At 47.4% G+C, this 14268-nt stretch overlaps 1 protein-coding gene across 1 annotated transcript in view; it reads left to right on the forward strand.

Moving 5' to 3' along the window:
* Positions 1–14268, forward strand: part of FBXO41 (F-box protein 41) — a 588800-nt gene that overhangs the window by 171660 nt on the left and 402872 nt on the right. The gene's annotated exons all lie outside the window — the stretch shown is intronic.

Raw genomic sequence — 14268 nt, forward strand, 5'->3', positions numbered from 1 at the left:
GGGCCACAGGTCATTATGAACGATTTTTAAAAATTAGTGCAAAGGTCTAGGTCAGCCTTGAAATCTACAAAACCCCTGACTAAAGTGCATAGTGCATTCAGTGTGTGACCCATTAGAACCGCATCATCTGCGTACAATAGGGCGAGGAGTGCAGTACCGTTGATTCTCGGGACATCCTTAGTAAGTTCACACAAGACGTTGTGTAAATCATTAATATATAGAATAAATGGGAGAGGGGCCAGTGCGCACCCCTGCCTGACACCTCTACCAATATTGATGTCCCTTGAACATAACATAACATGTGTATTTGTAAAGCGTACGTTCACCCAGAGGTCTCTTGGCGCTGAGTAACAGATGTTCATTGTTACCCAACTCAATGGTACTCATTTTATCGACCTCAGATGGATGAAAGGCTGAGTGGACCCGCTGGGATTTGAACCTGTGACCATGAGGTAGAACACAGGCCCCTGCAATTGGTGCATTAGTCCACTGAGCCACCAGACCCGGGTTGACACCTCCCCATCCTTACCAATCCTCACCCATGACTTCAAATCCCCGTGCAAATATGCTAAAACCTCATTCAACCCATATTTTAAAAGAACCAACAACAGGCATGACCTGTTAACAAAGTCAAAAGCTAGGGTGAGGTCCATAAAAGCCAAGTAAATGGGCAATTTCTGGGCTATGGTATATTTGTCGACAATCAGATTAAGATTTAGGCACTGTTCCAAGGTTCCCAATTTACTTCTAAAACCTATCTGGCACTTATTTAAAATGTGATCCCCCTCAGCCCAATACCTAGTTTTGTTAAACAGGATCCTCCCAAGAATCTTCAATGTGTTGTCAATCAGGGAGATCGGTCTATGTAGCAGCAAGGGTTGGATCAGTCTCCTTTTGTATAAACCGGAACAATGATGCTGGTAGTCTATGTGCTCGGGATAAAAGTGTTAGTTAAATTGTTAAAAACATTAAGTACAAGGGATGCCCAGAATTTGGGATTATGATTTTTAAGATCAATAGAAAGCCCATCAGGGCCAGGGGCCTTATTACCCAGGCTTTGATAAATGGCGTCCTCAACTTCTGACATGGATATCAAAATCCGCGACACACCCTGGGAGTTTAAAGGGTCCTTGCTCTGGGATGGGGCTGAGTAGATCTTGGAAAAATGGGCTTTCCAGGCTTCACTGGTTATGTTACAGCTTAAGGGGGTGAGAGTAAGACCTGCAGACTTCATATCTTTGACTGCTGCCCACAAACGGTACCCATTGTTAAGACTAGCGGCACAGGCAACATTGTCCCAGCGTTCTTTTAGGATCTCGTCTTTGCTTTGCCTGGCCACCTGTTTGTAGTGTGACCTGAGAGACTTGACAAGAGTTACATCCCTCTGTATTGCTGTGAGTGCTACACAGAGCTCTCTATTGCTCATGAGCAGGCATCGTTAAACCATCTTGGGTTCTGATTAGTATCTAATGCAGACCTAGAAATCAATCGCTTAATGCCAGCACATAGATGGCTAAAACCGTTAATTGCCTCTGGGTTAGGATCGCTAGGTGACTGACAGATATCAAGGAGTGATGGGTGTGCTTTTATCATTTTGGAAAACAAGTTTTCATCTATGCCTTTCCAAATCACTCTTAGATTATCAGTCGAGAGCACTAGAGTACTAGCCCAAGGCTCTTTAACAAAATCTAGTCTCAGGGCAAGTCTAATTGTTGTTGAAATCGGGTTATGGTCGCCCTGTACAGTAGATAAGACCTCTGCCTTTAATAAAAAGTCTTCATGTGTGACAAATATAAAAACGTAATCAATGGTAGAGGCGCAACCCCGACCCCTGTATGTAGGTATTAAACAATTATCATTGTGACATACAGCCGCAATTTCCATCACATTTAGTAAATTATGATTAGACAAATGATCTAACAATTCTGTCCCCCTTTTGCATGGGTGCTCGTAAGCCGAAGGAACAGTTTCCCTAGGAATCTCGGCGTTAAAGTCACGGCCTAAGCAAATTCCAACCAAACTATGGGACATCTTTTGGCTTTGTAAATTGCCAATAAAATTAAACAAATTAATAAAATTCTTATTTGGTAAGGTTAAAAAGTCATTATTATAAAAATTAATAAAGCAAATTGGGGCCCCGTGTGTTGATCAGGGCTTGAAAGTTATCATTGTTTGTAGGAACAATCTTAGCACTACCACCTGAGGAGATGTTGACTAAGGGTGGGGGCAAAATCTGTTCTGCTTGCGGATTTTCTGCAAATTTCGCACTCTGCGAATCAAGCGAAATTGCAGAAAAATCCACCCGTGAGTGGATTTTAAAAAAAATAATTCAGTAGAGGGTGGGATCTTCGTGGATAAATATGCAGGTAGGACTTATTCTGGCACAATGCTCCTGTCACAAAAATTAAACCTCAACAGGAAGCACTTACAGATATACATAAAGCAGGTGCCCGAGTTGAAGCTCAAATTCAGTCACGCATTATAATCAGCCCAAACAACTAGTGAGCATGGTCGAGACTAGGCAGGTGTGCTTCCTCCCCATATCTACCGCCTACAATTAGATGTAATACTTGATGGAGGTCTTTGCATCCACGAGTTTCTCAAGCGCAATCCCCATGTACTTCCTGTGACCAGGAGGCTGCTTCCTTCTCATCTGCTGCTCTGATCAGTCTCTGACCCTTTAAACAAGAGGCATGTGAACTCGCATAGAAGCTCCACCCGTTTGGCCCCACACACACTAGGGTATGCAACGTCTTCGCGCCCTTTCCTGATGGACCGCTCACTCGAGGGACCTCTGCGCCTTTCGGCACGGTGGCAAAATTACAGACACACGTGGTCACTGGAGACCACTCTTTTGGCCCTTTGCGCAGCTGTAGTGTAGCAAAAGCACTATATATTTACCTAACGAGGTAGCACTTACTGATTAGACAGTAGAAAAACTCCAGTTGAGTAGAGGTATGGCACAACAAGGTGGCATCTTTGTGGATAAATATGCAGGCAGGACTCATTGTGGCACGGTTCTCCTGTGCCCGAGTTGAACCTCAAATTCAATAACGTATTATAATCAGCCCAAACAACTAGTGAGCATGGTCAAGACTAGGCAGGTGTGCCTTCTCCCCATATCTCCCGCCTACAATTAGATGTAATCCTTGATGGAGGTCTTTGCATCCACGAGTTTCTCAAGCGCAATCCCCATGTACTTCCTGTGACCGGGAGGCTGCTTCATTTTCATCTGCTGCTCTGATCGGTCTCTGACCCTTTATAAACAAGAGGCATGTGAACTCCCATGGAAGCCCCGCCCGTTTGGCCCCGCCACACACCCACTGGCACACTGGTGTAGTTTGTGATGGCCGTTCTCCTCACGGCAGGTAAGAACAAGTGCTGGCAAAGCGAAGTTAGCGGCCCCCTCACGGCTGCCCCAAGCGCTGTCACCAGTTTCCCATGCTGCAAGAGGCTGGCAGTGATTTTATCGGGCCTTCAGGTATGGTGCGCGGTGTCACGGCAGGCGTCAGAGCGGGAGTTGCTGGGAGGTGTAGTTTGTGGCGGCTGTTCCCCTCACGGCAGGTGAAAACAAGTGATTGCAGTGTTGTCCGTTCCCCTAACGGCATAGCGATGTTAGTGGCCCCCTCATGGCTGCCCCAAGCACTGTCACCAACAGTCCTTTCATTTTGACTGTACTTTGACTGTAGCTACCGGTACCAGCAGGCGCGTGATACGGATGAAGCAGAAACATAAAATAAAGTACCATTTTATGTTTCAGCTTCTTGCACTGGGAGAAAGCAGTGGGGCGATGCTCCTCCGCCCTAATGGAGAATCCGCCCCTGCATATGTTTCCTTGTACGGTGCATGTGCCGAGTTTCTGGAGTTCCCTGTCACAATTAGCAGCGCCATACTTGTTGTACCGCTCGAATACTTTTAGAAAGTTTTACTTATTTTATATGTTCTGTTTCACACAATTTGTTTAATTTGTTTTACTTTCCCAGTATTGCCACAGAGAAGGGTAGCCTTCACTAGCAGTTAGGCGTTGCTGGTCCCAAGTTATGTTTTTTATTTATTCCTCCTTCTTCTATTGGGCAGTATGAGTGCCTAAGCCGCAGCCCCAGTAATGCTGGCCTTTAAAGCGGACAGGCCGCAGGCACGCCCAAGGGAAGTCCATCTTCGTCCGACCGAACCTGGTTGGCGCCACGGATGCTGCCTGTTTGGATCCTGAGCCTAGGGCTCTTAGTGTTATTCCTTACCCGCGGGCACAATTACTTGAGCTCCACCAAACAGGTAAGCAGGTAGATTGCATAGAGCTTAATTTAGAGAATGGGATGTGCACTCAGTGTGCTAATTGCAACTTCCGACTTGAAGTGATGGGTGGCCCTTGGATAGCTTTATTGGATGAAAGATAAGAGATTCAACAAGCTTAATCAGATTTCCTGCGCCCTCATAAACGTCCGCTCTCTGATTAAGCATAAAGTCAAAATCCAGGAACTAGTCTTCTCCTTTCATCTTGACTGTTTGTCACCGAAACATGGGCCTGCGAGGATTCTGGCCCTGGCTCGGCTGCGACTGTCCCACATGGATATGTCCTCTCCCGATTAGATCGCCTTGGGCCGAGCGGGGGGGGGGATCTTGCCATGATATCCATAGACTCCTTTAGTTACACCCTCAAACTGATGGCTCCACACTCACTGGATCCGGGCGAGGGGGATCTTTAGATCCAAACGCTCGGCTAATATCATTCTCTCTGGACTATTGGTGTATCGGCCACCTGGTCCGTGCGCCAATTTTTTACCAGCATGGGAGCAGGCGATCAAACTGTTTCTTGCTCACCCCAAACATTACCATTCTAGGGGATTTTAATTTCCATTTAGAAGATCCCTCTAGTAGATACTCACTGCCTGAATTTATGATGAATACTGGATAGTCCCAATTGGGCAAAGTACCCACTAACCCCAGGGGGTCATACTCTGAATGGTATTTTCACTAACTCTAATACCTTATCTATTGTAAAAGTGCTCCCCCTAAGTTGAGCGGACCATCAAGCGGTTATTTTTGCAGGTCCATCTTCCGCAGTTAGCGGTTAGTGTAGCACCTGCCTCTTTTAAACCTAAATCAGTACCCCATAGAAAGCTGGGTAACATTTCACCAGTAGGCCTGAAACAGGCACTTAATAGTTCTGAAAGCAGTTCTGTGGGCCCATCTGACCATTCAGCAGAAGGTTTTCAAGAATGAATCGATGCCGCTCTAGATACTGCGGCACAGCTGAAAGTTGAACTCTGTACCAAAGGTAAGCCATCAGCACCTTGGTTTTCAGAAGAACTTAAAAATCTTAGACATCAATGCCACAGACAGGAGCGGAGATGAGGGAAACTATTACTGTATAGAGAAGGAGCTACATACTCCACTACAAATGTGCCATAAGTGAAGTTAAATCCACCTTCTTTACTGAAAAAATGTGATTAGTAAAGAACTCGGCTAAGGAACTCTTAAAAGCGGTCAAAGAGTTGTCCCATCCTCCTACCCAAAGTCTTATGGACCTGTCGCAACGGTTTTGTAATAAACTAGCTAACTACTTCAGAGATAAAATTCTCAATATAAACTTTGATTTGAATACCCCTGAGCAAGGGACCCTAAAGCAGAGGTGCTTACTCTGTCGGCTTGTTTTACGCTGTTTTCAGTCTTTCCTCTCATCTTGGCTCATCACCACGAACTTTTTGGAGGATTTAAATCTGGGTCTCCATACAAAATCTTCCATTTGGCCCCTGATTGTATTGCTGAATATCACCCACATATTGGAAACTGGGATTTTTCCCAGCCTAGGGAAGGAAGTTATAGTTATTCCCCTTCAGAAAAAAACAGAACGCCGTCCGGAACATAAAAAAATTGCTCGTCCTATATCCAGGATGGCCTCACCTGTCAAAATATTAGAGAATTATTTAGACCAGGAACTGGTGAAATGGATAGACACGCACAATATCCTTGACCCATCGCACAACGGGTTTAGATGTGGACATAGCAGGGAGACGGCACTAATTGCCTCTGTGGATAGTGTTAGGCACCAGAGCAGGGTGGGGCGGCTATCCTGGTGCTACTCGACTTGTCTGCAGCATTTGATACCATCTCGCCCGTGTGCATGGTCCAACACATCCAGCAGATGGGAGTGAGTGGCAAGGCTCTTACTCTCCCTCGCACCTTCCTTGCAGATAGGGTGCATATTGTCAGTTGTGGTGGTTTCAAAGCCAAGGCTTTTTCTCTCCCCTGTGGATTTGCGCAGGGTTTTTAATTTGTATGACTATCCTCTTGCGAAGCTGGTACGCGCCTGCGGCTTCCAAATCCTCTCCTACATGGAAGAAACTCAAATCACCATGTTCATCTCTGATAATTTGCCTTTGGGAGCTGACAAGTTCCATCAGTGCATGTTGAACATCAGCATCTGGATGAAAATTTTTTTTTTTAATTGAACTGAGGTATTGGTGTTCTGGGCACAGGATTCTATCTGGACTGAGGCCCAGTGGCCTGTGGCCTGCGGTCCTCTTCCTACTCCTATAACGTCTGCCAAAAATCTTGGTATCCTCTTAGATAAAGCCCTGCAATTTAAGCCGCAGGTCAGCCGCACCACCAGTACATGCATCGTCTTTGAGTCGCAGGTCAGCCACACCACCAGTACATGCGTCGTCTTTGAGTCGCAGGTCAGCCGCACCACCATTACATGCGTTGTCTTTGAGTTACAGGTCAGCCGCACCACCAGAACATGCGTAGTCTTTGAGTCGCAGGTCAGCCACACCACCAGAACATGCGTCGTCTTTGGGTCACAGGTCAGCTGCACCACCAGTACATGCGTCATCTTTGAGTCGCAGGTCAGCCGCACCACCAGTACATGCATCGTCTTTGAGTCGCAGGTCAGCCACACCACCAGAACATGCCTTGTCTTTGAGTCGCAGGTCAGCTGCACCACCAGAACATGCCTCGTCGTTGAGTCGCAGGTCAGCCTCACCACCAGAACATGCTTCGTCTTTGAGTCGCAGGTCAGCAGCACCTCCAGAACATGCATCATCTTTGAGTCGCAAGCCAGCCCCACCACCAGTACATGCGTCGTCTTTGAGTCGCAGGTCAGCCGCACCACCAGTACATGTGTCATCTTTGAGTCGCAGGTCAGCCGCACCACCAGTACATGCGTCGTCTTTGAGTCGCAAGTCAGCCGCACCACCAGCACATGCGTCGTCTTTGAGTAGCAGGTCAGCCGCACCACCAGTACATGCGTCATCTTTGAGTCGCAGGTCAGCCACACCACCAATACATGCGTCGTCTTTGAGTCTCAGGTCAGCTGCACCACCAGTACATGCGTTGTCTTTGAGTCGCAGGTCAGCCGCACCACCAGTACATGCGTCATCTTTGAGTTGCAGGTCTGCCGCACCACCAATATTGTGGAAAATGAGCCCGCATTGCTATCGATGCCCAGGCTGCTGGCGCAAACCGCCTCTTAGTTCCCATGTTGAATAATTACCAAATAAAGAGACGGGCGCTGGAAGCAGGAATCAAGAACAGAGTTTAATTCTCATGAGGAGAGCCAGTCATTTCGGACACGAAACACAGTGTCTTTCGGGAGGTGCTCTAACAAGTGAGCTGAGACTCTGGCTTTTATATCTTACAAAACACTTGAGAGTACAATCAGGACAGTATGACGCAAAGGAAAAGACATCCCTATAATCCTTGTGTCAATCCTTCCCCACATGCGTTCACAATAGGGACCCTTGACCTGCTGATAAGAGGGGAGGGGTCATAACGCAGTTGAGTGTTCTGCCGAGTCTTAGGATGTGTGCGCCTGATCATATCACAGGGGGTGGGGAGGCCTTGGATCAATAGAGGGTCCTTTGAAGGAGAGGGACCTTATACAATAAGGGGGCAGTAAATGGTATCTTCCGGCTTAGGCGATGGCCTCGGACCTGTGTGGTCAGCCGGGCTCGGGGGAAGGGGTCATCAAAAGGAGTGGTATTCATGCCGCGTGGACAATCGAGCGCTGAAGGAAGGCTTGTCAACAGAGGGGCATTCATGGAAGGGAAGGAGGTGTTGGTCAGGCGCGGCCGTGACTCCCAAGGACAGGGTCTTGCAGAAGAAGAAGGTTTATGACTTGCCCATGTGAGGAGAGGGAGGGGGTCAGGGTGCGCGCAGGGTCAGAGTCGCACAGAGAGAGAGAGAGAGATCCTATGACCTGTACATGGGAGAACAGGGGCAGTCAGATACAGCTGGGGGGCTATGTCAGCTGAGGCGAAGGATGCTTCTTCAAGAGGGAAATGGGGAATGCCTGGGTCAAGCAGGAGGGTTGCCTTTCACATCAGGGTCGCGCAAAGGGAAAGGGTTTCATGGTCTATACATGAGAGAGGGGGTGCAAGATACGCGCAGGAGGGAAGCCGGGGATTCCAATGGGTAAAAAGGCCATGGTGCCCAGAATGGCTGTGCATATGCATATAGGTATGGGCTCCCACTGGCGGAGTGATACGGTCAATAGTCTATGGCATTCATGGTGTTCACAGGGAGAGGAGTGAGAGAAAAAGGGAAATGAATGCTGTCTATGTACATCAATTTCTTCAACTTTCACAGTCGCCCCTTTTTACATAACAGCAGTCATTTTTGCAATCGATGGGTTTACAGATAGACAGGCATCGCTGATGAATTAGCATTTTGTCGATACTAACATTTGACGTACAATCATAGACAGTCGAGGTGATGGGCAGAATTCAGCACATAGGAAATTGCATTTCGTTGTGTTCCTGACAATTAAACGCACTACATAGCATAAATCTGTCTAACTTAAAAATGTGACCAATGAACAGTTTTGACCAGGTAGTTGAGAGCGGAATTCAGTTCAATACACAAGATTTCTTCGTCACAGTGTCTTTTTATCAGCGAGCCATCACTGGTAGGCTCTAATCCGGGTACTTTCGTTGGCGCTGTTGAGCACCGGCGGTGGAGCTATAGGTCCAGCTCGGTTCTATCCTTACGTGTTGCAGGGTGCGGTCAGTCCTCTGCTGTTAGACCACAGTCCTGTTCCCTAAACAATCCGTTTGGCGGCGCCTTATGCTCGGCACCTATAGTTCTGTGGCAACACCCTATTCCCATATGAATGCAGTTCTTTCCTTTGGCAAAAAAGTCACGTGGGAAAGAGGGTGAATGTGGTTCAAATAGTCGATAGGAGAGAGAGAGAGAGCGGAGTTGGGTCAGAGTTCCTGGGACACACAAAAGGGACCAAGGGAGCAAAGGATAACAAGCTGGCAGGCCCATCAATCGGGCCCAAAGAAGGCGGACGGAGACTCCAGGCACACGTGGGTTAGCAGTCGGAGGGCTTCAAGGCGGCCCGTCATTTTTCATTTTCCACGTTGAAATTGCGGTCTCGTCCCGTATCTTGTTGCTCTGCAGCTCCACCTCTGGTCGATGTCATACGTGTCCCAAGATCTGCAGTCAGGCTGTACGTCACATCTGACCCATCTCCTTCGGTGATCGTGAATCTTTGAATAGGTACAAGACAACGTTTTAGAGAAATGGCAGAAGAAGACATCTACGCATATGAATTCCTCCCTCAATTCTACGCATTTGAGAGTTTATGCTCATCGGTCACAGTCAGAGGTCTATTACCAAGCAGTGCATGTGTCAGCATTCCTACTGAGTTTATGGCAGGTTTATTCATCGTCCCATTTAGAATTCAAGTGAGGACAAAATAATATTAACATCAACTGTGCATTACATCATATTCAACATTTGCGGAGCATTTCCCTTCAGGACTGGCTAACCTTTTCACACAGGGCGGGGGCGCTATCGTCGAGAGTCGGGCAAAACAAGGTTTTCTCGAGGGTCAACAGCTACTCATGGTCATCATGTTTATACCCGGGACAGCAGCTGGGGTCTATCAAATGGGGAGGGTATACTTCGGGCGCTCGCGCTTGGGTGCGAAGGGGTGGGGCAATCTGGGCATTGGGTGTCAATCTAGACGTTGGCGTTCGTCTCTGAAGAACAGACATAAGGTGCCATTGACATACAGTTCCCCTATGAATAGCCAGATTTGGGGGACCTTAGCCGTCTTACCTGTCCTTTCCTTTTCAGCCAATTCAAGTTCATTTATTTTTGTAGAAAGGAGAGGTAGTAATATGGCGAGGTACAATCATTTTTATTTTGGTCAATTTCGCTGAACACCTCCGCGTTCAATAAGTATCAAATCAGGCTGGTGCCGGTGGGGCACAATTTTACCAAAAAGAGGGAGAGAAAATAGGGAGACTCTCATAGAGAGTGAGAGTCGTCCGCAATCTAAACGAGCCATTCGGTACACGTATGACATGTAGAGAGAGAGAGAGAGAGAGAGAGAGAGAGATAAGGGGGTGGCGAGAGAGAGAGACGTGTACGAAAATAGGTCATTTAGTGCGCTTACAACACAGAACAGCAAAGGTCAGGTAACACGCAAATACAGACAGAGGGAAGACATAAATCCGTACATTACACACACACAAACTCAGACAGGGAAGACGGCACATGCATTACACATATATAAGACATTCACGACAGGACAGGAAACAACAGGTGGCCAACAAAATCCATATTATATCCTACGTATCTTTACTATCTTATTTATCTATGTGCTTAGCTCTTTCTACCCTTCCCTCCCTTTCCTTTTCGCCAGTTATGTCGGCCAGCGTTCCCAATTGCCAATACTTACACCTCAGTCGTTGGTCGGCCAGAAATTAGCCTGGTCGTGCTATTTACCCATGGTTGGATTTTAAACCATTTTTCAGTTCCTTCCTTTGGTGGGAAGTTCTCCGGGCTGAGGCAACGGCAAGTATTGATCGGGAGAACAGTCGGACAGCTTGGCTACATCTATAAGAGTGCGAAAAAGGGGGGCAGTGCATTTTGAACACCAGCAACATTTCTAACTTCCCAGACGGGTGGTGCCGTGATAACCCTTACCCGTATATTTTTCTTTGTCCTTTCCCTACCTAGTCAAAACGTCCAGTTACATTATTTAACGCGTCGTTTCTAGTCAATTTTTCGTCATTCAGTACCTGTCCAGTTTCTATGTCAGTCCATCCTCCCAGTTGCTATGTTCTAAGGAGGAACAGTCATGTTTAAGTCTACGTCTTTTAAAAACTTTTATTTGTCATAAGGACCATGCTCATATTCCCTTCTTCCCCTTCTCATTGGCGGTTCGGTCATCGTCCTTCCATACATCAGCCAAGGTTCCGACGTGACCTGCAGAAGGGAGGAGAAAGAAGGGGTGGGGGGGGCAATATTCAAACCTCATCAGCATGCAGTAATCCGGAAATGTTTTTACCTACCACATACTCGACCTATCTCCACGTAGTGCATTTCTCTACCATCACGGCGTTTAAGCCCAGAGGGACCAGTAATGTCAGACAGATAATCATTGACGATCTGCGTATCTACATGAGTTACTTGGTCGTAACCCCTTTTGATCGGGTACAAGGGTGGCGGTCAGGTGGCATTTCTGTGGTGTCGTTTTAGGGCTTCTAAAGCACATTTCCGGCTGCCTGTGACACATAGTGTGGCTGCTAAATATCGGGTCCTTTTTAACCTTTAACCTTCATCATACTTTCTCGTTGCTCACAGTAGTAATACATTCAAAACTCATTAATGCAACCGCTACAACTATGCTTTCGTTTTCAAAATACTTTTAATAAAAAGTGTTGATGTATAAATACAGGCCTACAACCCAGTGGACTGGCCACGGAGCAGATTGGAACTGTACATAGGAAGAACAAAGCTGGTGGCAGTTCATTGCATAAAGTGCGGCAGTGCAATAAAATCGTATTAAACTCCCCTACAGAGCAAACATGATGCATGTCAGTAATTCATCTTTAATAAATTCATAAATTCATTATCCAATGTTCATTCATTACCTAAATTACACCAATTCATTTTCCAACTCATAATCAGTACCCACCCTAAGTCAATTCATTGTCCAAGCACATACTCAATATCCTTCATATCTACTTTCATTATCCAAAACGTTATATATATCTCGGGGCAAAAAGCTTGCGCAATCAGGGTGCAACAAAGTTTATTCAAAACGTCTCATTTTGTGTCGACGCCATTTTGGGTGGGGTCAGGCGAGTTCCAGCACAGTCAGAATGTCTCTAGTCTCGCATGGTTGGCCCAGAACCTTCCGTTGGCAGTTCAAAAAGTTTTGTGCTATGTGGTTAACAGTCTAACAAATATGGACCATTAGTCAAAGAGTGGGGAGGGCGGCAACAATTTTCCTACCGGGTCATTCTGGTGTTCCTCCGGAACTGAACAAGTCTGTGTCGTGGCTGCATTTTAGCCATTTCCAATCCGAGGCTGGCGCCGGCAGGAGTTGCACCGATGTCGTGGTTCCCAGTGAAGGGGCGGGGGCACCCATGCAGGGGGGTCGGGGGCCCCCCGGCTCTTATAGAATCTTCAAGGTCGAGGAGAGACGATATGGAGCGTGTGCCCGTCCTGGGCAGAAGACCGCTTTTTGATGTTGACCCTCTTTAAGTAAGAGCATTGGGGTGTCGCTGGAAGCCTCCACCTGGAGGGAGGTGGGGGAGGCTCGTTCGCGCCGCCTCCCCCTTCCAGCGACCCCGCGCCGTTCCTCGGCTCCGTCGCTTCGATATTGGCCGTGCCAGCCATTGAAGATGGGGGGGGGGTGGTCGGCGGCTGAGGCAAGACAGCCCCCCCCCCTCTTTTCTCTTGACATGTGGCGGGACTACCTGGAACTGTCCAGGGGTGGACACGTGGCAGGACTACTTGTCACTATGCAGGCGATGGCATGTGGCGGGACTACTTGCAATTATCAGGCGTTGGGTGTAGTTGCGGCCATTATAGCACAAAGAAATGCCGTCATCCTCGCCTTGGCTTCGGCCTTCGACGAAAGCCGGATCGGGTGAGAGAGAGGGGTGGTCGGTGGCCGAGGCAAGACAGCCCCCTCTCTCCCCGCGGCCTGCAGGGCGGCAGAAGAGAAAAGATGGAGAGGTCCTTGTCATCCTTTGGACCGCCTGCCCAACATCACCTCCTACCGACCGTGGCCAGGCGAGCCCCTCGTGCCTCGAGGCCTCGCCTTCCGGATGGGCGTAACCGCGGACCTGTTGCACTTCGGGAGCTTCCGGAATGGGGGTAGGTACCTATTGAATTGTTTCTATTTCGTGTGACCGTTATTTGGGCGTGGCGGGCAATGAGGCAGACATGTTGGGAGCAGGAACAGGCAGTGAAGCCTAGCTACCTCGTGGCTATTTTTTGCTGTCAAACCTTTTCGCCATTTTACATTTCTTATTACGAACTATTTCTAATGTTTCTTATTTTTGGTGAAGTCAAAAGCTCATCAGGGGGTTACTGACTTAGCCTGATTTCTTTTTATTTTCTTTCTTTTCCTTAGCGTGTTTCGGGCTAAAGTCTTCTGTTAGTGGGGAACGGTGATCACTTCATATTTTTATGTGTCCTTTTCACTAGGGGGTACTTCTGGACGGACCAGACGAGTTCCCTCCAATAAATGGTCCGGGGTGGAACGAGATTATCGATCAAAAAGGGGAACATATATTCCTTCATTAGGGTATCATCCTGGACAGACCGAGCGATGTACTTCCACTTACTAGGGTAGCCTCCTGGACGGACCAGTCGGTCTATTTCTACTAAATGGCCCATGAGTGGAGAGCATATGTCCTCCATAAGGGTAGTCTCCTGGGCGGACCATGCGAGCTACCCCCCAATAACCAACCAGTGGGGAGTGGGTAGGACTGACGAATTCACAAAGGGGCATAACCTACCCTTTTCTACTTGCAAAGACTAGACAGAATATTTCTATTTCACGTTGTTTGCAAATAGAAAATACCTCAAACAAAACAATTCCTGGGACAACAATGTCCAGGCAACCAACCAATCAATGGGGAGAAAAACAGGCATGACGGATTACAACGGGGACAAATGTCTGCATTACCTGCCCTTCGCTATCCATAAAGGGAACAGAATATTCCTATTCGTCTCTGTTTGTGGACAGGGAAGATCTCAAAGAGCAACAATCGATTATTAATCGATTTCAAAACAATCAGTGGGGAGAAAAGTAGGCATGACGGATTACAACGGGGACAAAAGTCTGCATTACCTACCCTTCTCTATCTGCAAAGAGGGACGACGTTCCTATTCGTTGCTGTTTGCAAACAGAGAATGTCTCGTTCTCCAGAAGAGAACCAATATGTCAAGTAGCCTTCAAAGCTAGATGAACCAATACCAACCAATACAATATCAGTATACAAATACCGATTTCAA

Source organism: Lissotriton vulgaris, chromosome 3_1 (assembly GCF_964263255.1).
Source record: "Lissotriton vulgaris chromosome 3_1, aLisVul1.2, whole genome shotgun sequence".
NCBI lineage: Eukaryota > Metazoa > Chordata > Amphibia > Caudata > Salamandridae > Lissotriton > Lissotriton vulgaris.